The sequence below is a fragment of the Sycon ciliatum genome, chromosome 5 (assembly GCF_964019385.1).
Source record: "Sycon ciliatum chromosome 5, ocSycCili1.1, whole genome shotgun sequence".
Lineage (NCBI taxonomy): Eukaryota > Metazoa > Porifera > Calcarea > Leucosolenida > Sycettidae > Sycon > Sycon ciliatum.
In genome coordinates, this window is record NC_088647.1 from 16,956,563 (window position 1) to 16,965,021 (window position 8,459).

Below are 8,459 nucleotides of genomic sequence, written 5' to 3' on the forward strand. Positions count from 1 at the left end.
TCCAGCTTGTTTCTAGTAGACAGTGTGCCACGAGATCGCGTCACACACATTCATGCATCTTTTTTTGTTGGTGCTGGCAACAGCACTCATGCTGTCTTGGCTAGAGTCAGATCTGCATACACTTCAGTGCGACTGCCGCAGTCTATCACAATTCTTACCTGAGTGCAAATGGAATTAATCGGCCACACAGGCAAGTCTATTATTATGCAGGTACACCCTGGCAATGAGGCACATGTATCAGATAAGCTAGCACGCTACGTGCTGGGACACATGCAGAATTAGTCAGCTACGTCTGATGCTTAAGGACACGACTGAACGAGACCTGGTCTCCCTCATGTAGCAGCGCTACGGACCAGCGGTACACCGTGTCCGTGGCAACACGATTTAACTCTAGAACTTCTATAGCTAGCACGCTACGTGCTGGGACACATGCAGGATTAGTCAACTACTTCTGATGCTTAGGGACACAACTGAACGAGACCTGGTCTCCCTCATGTAGCAGCGCTACGTACCAGTGGTACACCGTGTCCGTGGCAACGTCATTCAACTCTAGGACCTCTATGTCACCAGTGCGATGGTGCATGGCGGCGAGAGTGCGCTTTGTGCGATCCAGCTTCATGGAGATGGTGTCGCCGGACATCCACTCCTGGCCCAGGCGCCGGCCGCGGAAATGGTGGTAGGGATACTGGCCTCCCCAACCTTTCAGCTTGCCGTTCGTCCGGTGATCTGGATAAACGTCAACGGGGCTTTCACTGAAGCATGCACCCATATACAAGTAAGAGTCATGTGTCTTGTCGATAACAATGGTCATGGCAGTGTTGCCAACGTCTTTACCTATTGCCGAGCTGCAAGCCACCTTGTAGAAGCATGGATTGCCTGTGACGAGTGCTGTCCTGTTTCCGTTCTGGAGTGCCAGACCTCTTCTGGAGCTGTGTTGGGTGTCAAACGCACGGCTGGAAGGGTGGCAGGCTACCCAGTCTGAGCTGATACTTGCAATGGGTGTGTCGACTGCGTTGGGGTGAGCAGTGCAGGTTTCAGCGGGCGTAGAGTTGTCCACTTCAGCAGGCATAGAGTTGTCCAATTCAGCAGGCGTATAGTTGTCCACTTCAGCGGGCGTAGAGTTGTCCACTTCAGCGGGCGTAGAGTTTTCCACTTCAGCAGGCGTAGAGTTGTCCACTTCAGCAGGCGTAGAGTTGTCCACGTCGACTGTATCCAGGCTGTCGGTATTGTGGTGCGTAGATTGCAAGGTAGACGAAGACGACATACTGGTGTCCTGCCCACCAATCCGACTAATATCACTGTAGAGAGTAGCCGCGGTCTCGTTGCTGAATGTGAACATGACCTTGTCAAATGCACCATCTTCGAATAGCGTCTCGTTGGCCTGCTTCACCACGTCGCACTCCCTGGTGTACATACTGAGGTACTGCAATGTGTTCAGAAACCCAAAATCATGAACAGACCGGTCTTCAAGTGCCATGGCAAGAGCTTCTATCGTCATGGCCACTTCCTCCGTCCATTCTAGCTGGGTTTTTATGGCGAGGTGTTTTTTGGCCGTAGTCAGTAGTATGTCCAGCTGCACTTGATGTTGTCGAATCTTGACTGCTGCAATCAAATCTGCGTAGAATTTACCAGCAGCCCTTGTAGCAGTCTCTCTCTGCTCACTGATGTTGGCGAGGCTCGACTTCAACTCCCTCGAATGCACTCGCAACGTCTCCACCAAGGCCTTCTCCGCATTGGTAGTGAGCGAATCTCTCCATTCCTCCCTTGATGTCCTGCAATCACCCAGCGGGTGGAAATTCTCAACGCATTCCGAGTCGTAGCACTCTAAGCACACACAATGTTTGCACAGTCTGCAGAAGCTGCTCAAAGGTGTCAGGCAGTGTCCACACTTTAGATAGGTATTCTTCTCCTCTGGCTCACTGGCGCTGCGTGTTGTGCAGCGCAGACAAGTACAGTCATCACAGACCTTCAGTGGCAACTTTACCGCACTGACCTTACTGGGAGTTTGTACCAGTTTCCAAATCTTGTGTGCATACGTGGAACGCGCACGGAAGTGGGCCTGCTTATGAATGTAGCAGAAGTTTTTCCGGCATTCTCCGCATCGGAAATGAGCCAGCGCTGGTTTGTAGCATGCATCACAGTAGATCTCCTGCCCTGCTCGACAAGGCCAGGGCCGAGGACAGTCTTTCGCAGTACAAACAATATGGCGGCAGTCCTCTACAGGCCATACCATGTTCTTCTCTTCTTGCTTGGTGGGAGCGTTGGCTTGGTATTGATGTCCATACCGATCACGGAACGATTCTAGACGTTTGGATACGAATAGCTTTTTGCTTCCTGATTCTGAATCCGAGTCTGACATCTCTTTAGAGGCTGAAGCACCGCTTCTGTTCGTCTTTGTAGCTAAAAGGATGAACCGTAAAATCACGGCCAGTTGGCTTTCAATTCCACAGATACTAGGTCAGCGCGGGCAGCTGAGTTTGGTTGCAAACCTAGGCAAATGTGTATAGAAGTCCTCAGTTAGTGTAGGTTACAGCTATCACAAACCCCGTGCGAGCAAGTGGAACGTTTAGGGCTGATCCATAGTGCCAGTTTCAGTTCCGCGAGACACACCAGTACAGTAATCCATTATGACTACAAACCAGAAACGGTCAGTCTCAAGCAAATAATTCAAGTAAAGTTCAAATAACCTCTGCACAAACTATACCACTGACAATGTCAATGAAGCTAGTGAACACGGTCTTGTCGAGCAGCCCGTCGTGGACCATGATAGGCATGAACCACACAGCTAGCTGCTACAAAAATGCCCGGTCCTCGCAATCTCTCTACTTGCCACGGACGACCACGTAACTACTTGCTCTATCTGTAGTCTGGCTGATTCAGCATTTTCAGGACGAGACCAGCACTCAGCAGGTGCGTATACTCGCCCCGTACCGTATACGTAGCAAATAGAAAATAATTAGTTTGTCACCATGGTCGTGAGGATGATGGACTCGGGTTGTCGTCATAGTGGCAAATCTAGGTCTTGTGTCAAGTTTTGAGACTATGACTAAGACTAGTACATGGTTGTATTATGACTAGTCTATGACTCGAGATGCCGATGATGGGCATGGGATCCGGGAGCGTGAGTGCGTTGTTAGATGATCGTTGCACGAACGGTTTACTGGTACAACAGACCTCTTTGTGCATTATCCATCCGCCAAGGCAAGGTAAGGGTGTCTTTAGACTTTACTTGAGATCATGCAGAGGCGAGGCCCCGCTTTTTCCATGCTTGCCAACAAAACTACTGTCTAGTAGTACTGAGTCTGTTGTGTTGAGTATTTATACTGACTCTGTGCAGTGCCCAGTCGGCCGGGGAGATATCCCATAATTATGACATCGCGCTCTGATTTGGGCACCTCTCCCGGGGTTGTCATGGAAGCTTCGGTCGCGCAGACGCGCACACGTAATGAAAAGAAGTGCTGCGCGAGCATTTGCCATTTCTGGAGGATGCACGGCGATGGTTCTTTACTTTAGTCAAGAAGTAACTAGTTAGTTAGTTAGTTTGAGTGGCTGAGCTGCTGATTGATCCAGTGTCGTCACTCAGGTAACACGTTAAGCCTGGTTCACACTAGGCCGATTTTCCGCCCGGTGCTCCGACACCGACTCCGACATGGAGTCTGCCGACTGTGTCGACTGAGTCGGACGGCCTGTTCACACACGGGGAACGACTCACTCGCAATAGAGTCGCATCGATTATCCATAAAAGCAAGAGTTCATGGGGGTTATGAAATTTTGGTAGGACTTTATATTTCATCAAGAGTACAAAAGTACAAAAGTACAAGAGGTCATGAGCTCGACATCGACGCTCTTTGCTGTCATGGTGAAAAGCCTACCGTGATTGGTCCGAATCCAGTTCCATCACGTGCAAGCAGTAAAAATCGGCCGGCTTTTCGGCTAAATATCGACCAGTCGATACTTGGCCGAAAACTAGTGCGACAAGAAAATCGCCGCAGATTTGTCGGAACCCTGTACGACAACACAGTTCACACTACGCAATTTTCGCCCCGATCTTGAGGATTTTTCGTACGAGTCCATGTCGGCCGGAAAATCGGCCTAGTGTGAACCAGGCTTTAGTTTCCGCTTTGCACGATTTCGCGGCCCATTGCCGCATTGGCAGTCCGTGTTCTTTATTCGCCTATTCGGCTGTTAGCCCTTCCCCAAAGGTGCTCGCCCTTTTTTCGCCCTTTTTGGCCCTTTTTGGAAAAGCCCGTTTCTTTCGCCCTTTATTGCGTTTTTGGTGAGTATCGCCCTTTTTGAGCTTTTTTAGCTGAAAAAGTGCTAAATCTGTTTGCTCATGCATGCGATCACAGTTTCCGAGGGGTCGATGGGCCTTGGCATTTTGAGGGACGCGAAAAGCACTAAGTGCGAATTAAAAGAGCACCTTTGGGAAAGGGCTATCGGCTGTACTAAAGTAACGCATATTACTCACACAGCAGTCCTCTGCTTTCTTCACTTAATTAGCCAACTTCGGCCACGTAACGAGTAGGTGTGGAAATTACTACTCATAACTGAGAGGTTATAACAGTGTAGCCTACCACTTCTGTAGGTGAAACTCGCGCGCGCGCGCAGATAACACCACGATCGATATACGAGATCGATTTACATGAATAGGAATGAAAGGGACGTCTAGTGTGACTGAACTTACTTCACTTCAATTTGTTGGCCGCTTCGGATCACGTCCCGCAGTCTACCAACTCAGTCGAAGTCACTCTACGGATTGATGGCATCCAATGGACGACGATTGGGTGACGACACCTCAGTCCTGGACTCGGCTCCCACGACGGACGTGGCCGCCACACTGGGCATCGAGATCGCCGGAGAGCATCTCGTTGCCGCTATCGAAGACGGAAGAACCATGCCATTCTCCCCAGGTACGTCGAGAGAAGCACACAGCACGTGGTCCTCCCCTCCCAACTCGAATTCCCAAGCTCCACTGCATGTCTCCAGAGGGAAGGCGCAGCGAAAGCTCGTCAGCTTGCGGAGTTCGCCCGCTATACCGTTGGGATTATCAAACTGTGCCAGCTGGACCTCAGTCCAGAAGACCTCCATACCCGAGTCGAGACGCTGGCGGCCGGCCAGTTGTCCTCCCTCCAGTCGGCTCGAGCGGAAGTCGCGTTCGCCGACTGTCTCCCAGACGCACAGAGGCGGCTCGTACAGCAACTACGCACACCCGAGTTGTTCACGGAGGAGGACCGACGGCTTATATCTATCGCTGGAAGAGTTCCGACGTTTTTCATCGACACTACGCGGGCATCACAGGGCCTGGTGCTGTGTCGCCTCCTGTATGCAAGCTGTGAAGTAGGGAGGAGATCGTTTTCCGTTATATATAGCATGAGTTGGGCATTCACTAGTTTCTCCAGTAGACGAGATACAATAGGCAGGAGAGAGATAGGCCGACAAAAAGCAGCTTGACCAGGATCAAGGCTACCGCCCTTGAACAAAGGAAACATATTACCAAGTTTGAACTGGCGTGGAAATCTGCCCGTCGAGAGCGAAACGTTGAATATCATGCACAGAGACGGAGCTAATTCTCGAGCGGACTTCTTCAGAACAACACCTGGCAATTCATCGTGGCCTGTGGCTTTGGATGAATCAACGGACTGCAGTAGGGTCATGACTTCTTCTGTTAGGGCGGGTCGAAACTGGTTGAAGGTATCGGGATGGTTACATATTGAACCATCCGGAAGCGGGCTGGATGGGCGCCCAGGATCAGATACCACTTTCCCAAACCCTGCAGCGAGCTCCGCCGCAGCTACCAGAGGCGGGGGTGTTGACTTACAAAATGCCTTTTTCCGCTGCTGCAGCATGGGTGTACAACACTACCTACATTGTACATGTAGAATTGTGTTGAGAAACACAAGCAGTACCAGGAAGAACATGCAGTTATAGCTGACATTGAATAATTATTAACTTTAAATCATTCTCTCTCAAGGGGACATGCGACTAGTTTCTGGTAGTGAGCAAGTGCAACGTAATGCTGTCCATGATTGTACGGTTGACAGCATGTTATTGTTACAAGGCGGAGGACGCACTGTATGCACCAAAAGCAGTGCTCTTGTGTAAAGTACACATTGCAGAGCAACGGAGACCAATGACCAATATCGCTATCGTGAGTCCGACTTTCGTGTTGAAAAACACTCATCCGCTATTCCGCCTGCTTATTTACATGTTCATGTATGTTCCGCGCCATCTGAGAATTATTTGCGCAATCTGAGAATTATTTGTGCAATCTGAGAATTATTTGTGCAATCTGAGAATTATTTGTGCAATCTGAGAATTATTTGCGCAATCTGAGAATTATTTGTGCAATCTGAGAATTATTTGTGCTGAGAATTATTTATGTAATCTGAGAATTCCCAGATTGCGCGCGCAATCTACAAAGGCTTCGTGCGGCCAACAATGGAATACTGCTGCCTGGTGTGGATGGGGTCATGCCCATCCAGGCTGGACAAAGTCCAGCACAAGGCTCTGAAGATGGTTGGCCCAGGCGCCTGGCGCCCCAGCCTGAAACACCGCCGACTGGTTGCTGCGCTTTCGTTCACGTCCAAGCTGTCCTACCTTCCAACAACAAGCCCCCTGAAGCCCATCCTCCCACCTCCAGCCAACCCCCGCCCAGTGGGTGGTCGATCCACAAGGTTAGCCACGGATACTGCCCACTGCCACCAGCTCAAGTCTACGCTACCCATGCGCATTCGTAGCAGCCTCCAGGGTTCCTACCCAGACTGCATTATTCCCTTGTGGAACAGCCTACCAGCGACCATTCTACCAGCATGGCCGCAACCCAGACAACTCCAATCCTTCAAGGAAAAATGCAACAAGTATCTGCTGCACCTGAACTGGCAAACAGCCACCGACACCCTAGAAGGCTATGAAACGGTTTAGACCAGCGCCTCAATAGCATTATCCACCCCCCCCCCCCCCCTTACCACAATGCGACGTTATCTTTCACTCTGCTTCTCTCACAACCATCTACCCATTGTCCTCGTTCCTCACTATTATTCATTTCCCCTCTTCCTCCCCTCCTCATGGTTTTACTGCATTATGGCGCTTGGTCGGCGTAGACGTCGAGACCTTTGAGGTCGGCAGAGCAGCCTGACCCCGCCACCACTTCTCGCACATATACGGGAATGTAGTGGACTTTCGTATAAAAATATATATAAAATAAAAAAATCTGCGATGACACGATAATTTTTGTGGCACGAGACCAGGCACGGTAAATCAGCGTGCCTGAGCTTCTGGGAGCTCCGGAGACTTCTGCAGCTGGGAGCACAAGCGGTATACCGGTACCCAAGTATTGCACGAACCACACACTGGAATTTTGCACCACACATACTTGGGTGTGCTCCCAGAAGTCTGGTAGAAGCTCAGGCACGCGGTTTTACCGTGCCTGGTCTCTGCAATCTGGGAATTCTCAGATTGCGCAAATTCTCAGATTGCGCGGTAGAGTAATGTGTGTTTGCCCGCAAAAGAGGCTTGAGTCAGACCACAAACAAAAGGATGTGAGGATGACAGCAGGCAACAAGTTGGTGGGCACACTGTGTGGAGAACAATGTTCCTGACTGCAACCATAAATCCGTTTGTCCCCAAACTTGTTAGTAGCATACTACTGCCTGGTTCACACTAGGCCGATTTTTCGGCCGATGCTCCCACACCGACACTGACTTGAAATTGGCCGATTGTGTCGGACAGACTCAGACTACCTCTTTTAGTCTACACACACACACACGTGCGTCAACACCAGCCACACCAGGCGATTTTCGTGCCGATCTTGAGGATTTTTTCGTGCGATTCGATATAAAAATATTGTATCGCTTTACATATTATATGTACGCCTGGTCCGCCGATAATATTATTATTATTATCTGGTGAATGTGCCATGCCACCTTCTCACGAAGTAAACCCACTCAAACATGTATGGGATCCATCCAACAAAGTCATGATCCACATGGATCCAAAAGTCAGCGTTATTGTCAAGCCTAAGCCTCCGAGTTGGTTATGACATAGCGCTTTCAGCTAGATCAGGCCCTTGGGGAAACACACTTTTTCCAGACACCGATTTTACACGTTTAGATTTGGGATCAGTCGTAATTGTGGTGTCACCTGAGCAGAAAACCCGAATCGATGCAAGTGCAACAAAAGATGCAGCGAATCATGGCAGAAATCATGATAAGTGAAATTGCAACATTTTACAGGTGCTTGGAACAGATTAATAACTCGCTACGCACATACATGTACATGTACATGATTGTACATAATTGGTGTAGATCACAGAGAAAAACAACAGTGTATCAGGCTGGGAACTGCGGGAACTTAAAGGCTTCATGATCGATGGTGAAGGAAAATAAGCATACCGTAGTCTTACGAAAGAACCCCTTGAAATTGCATACAGTCATGCACAATCAAACATGGATTCGCGAGTC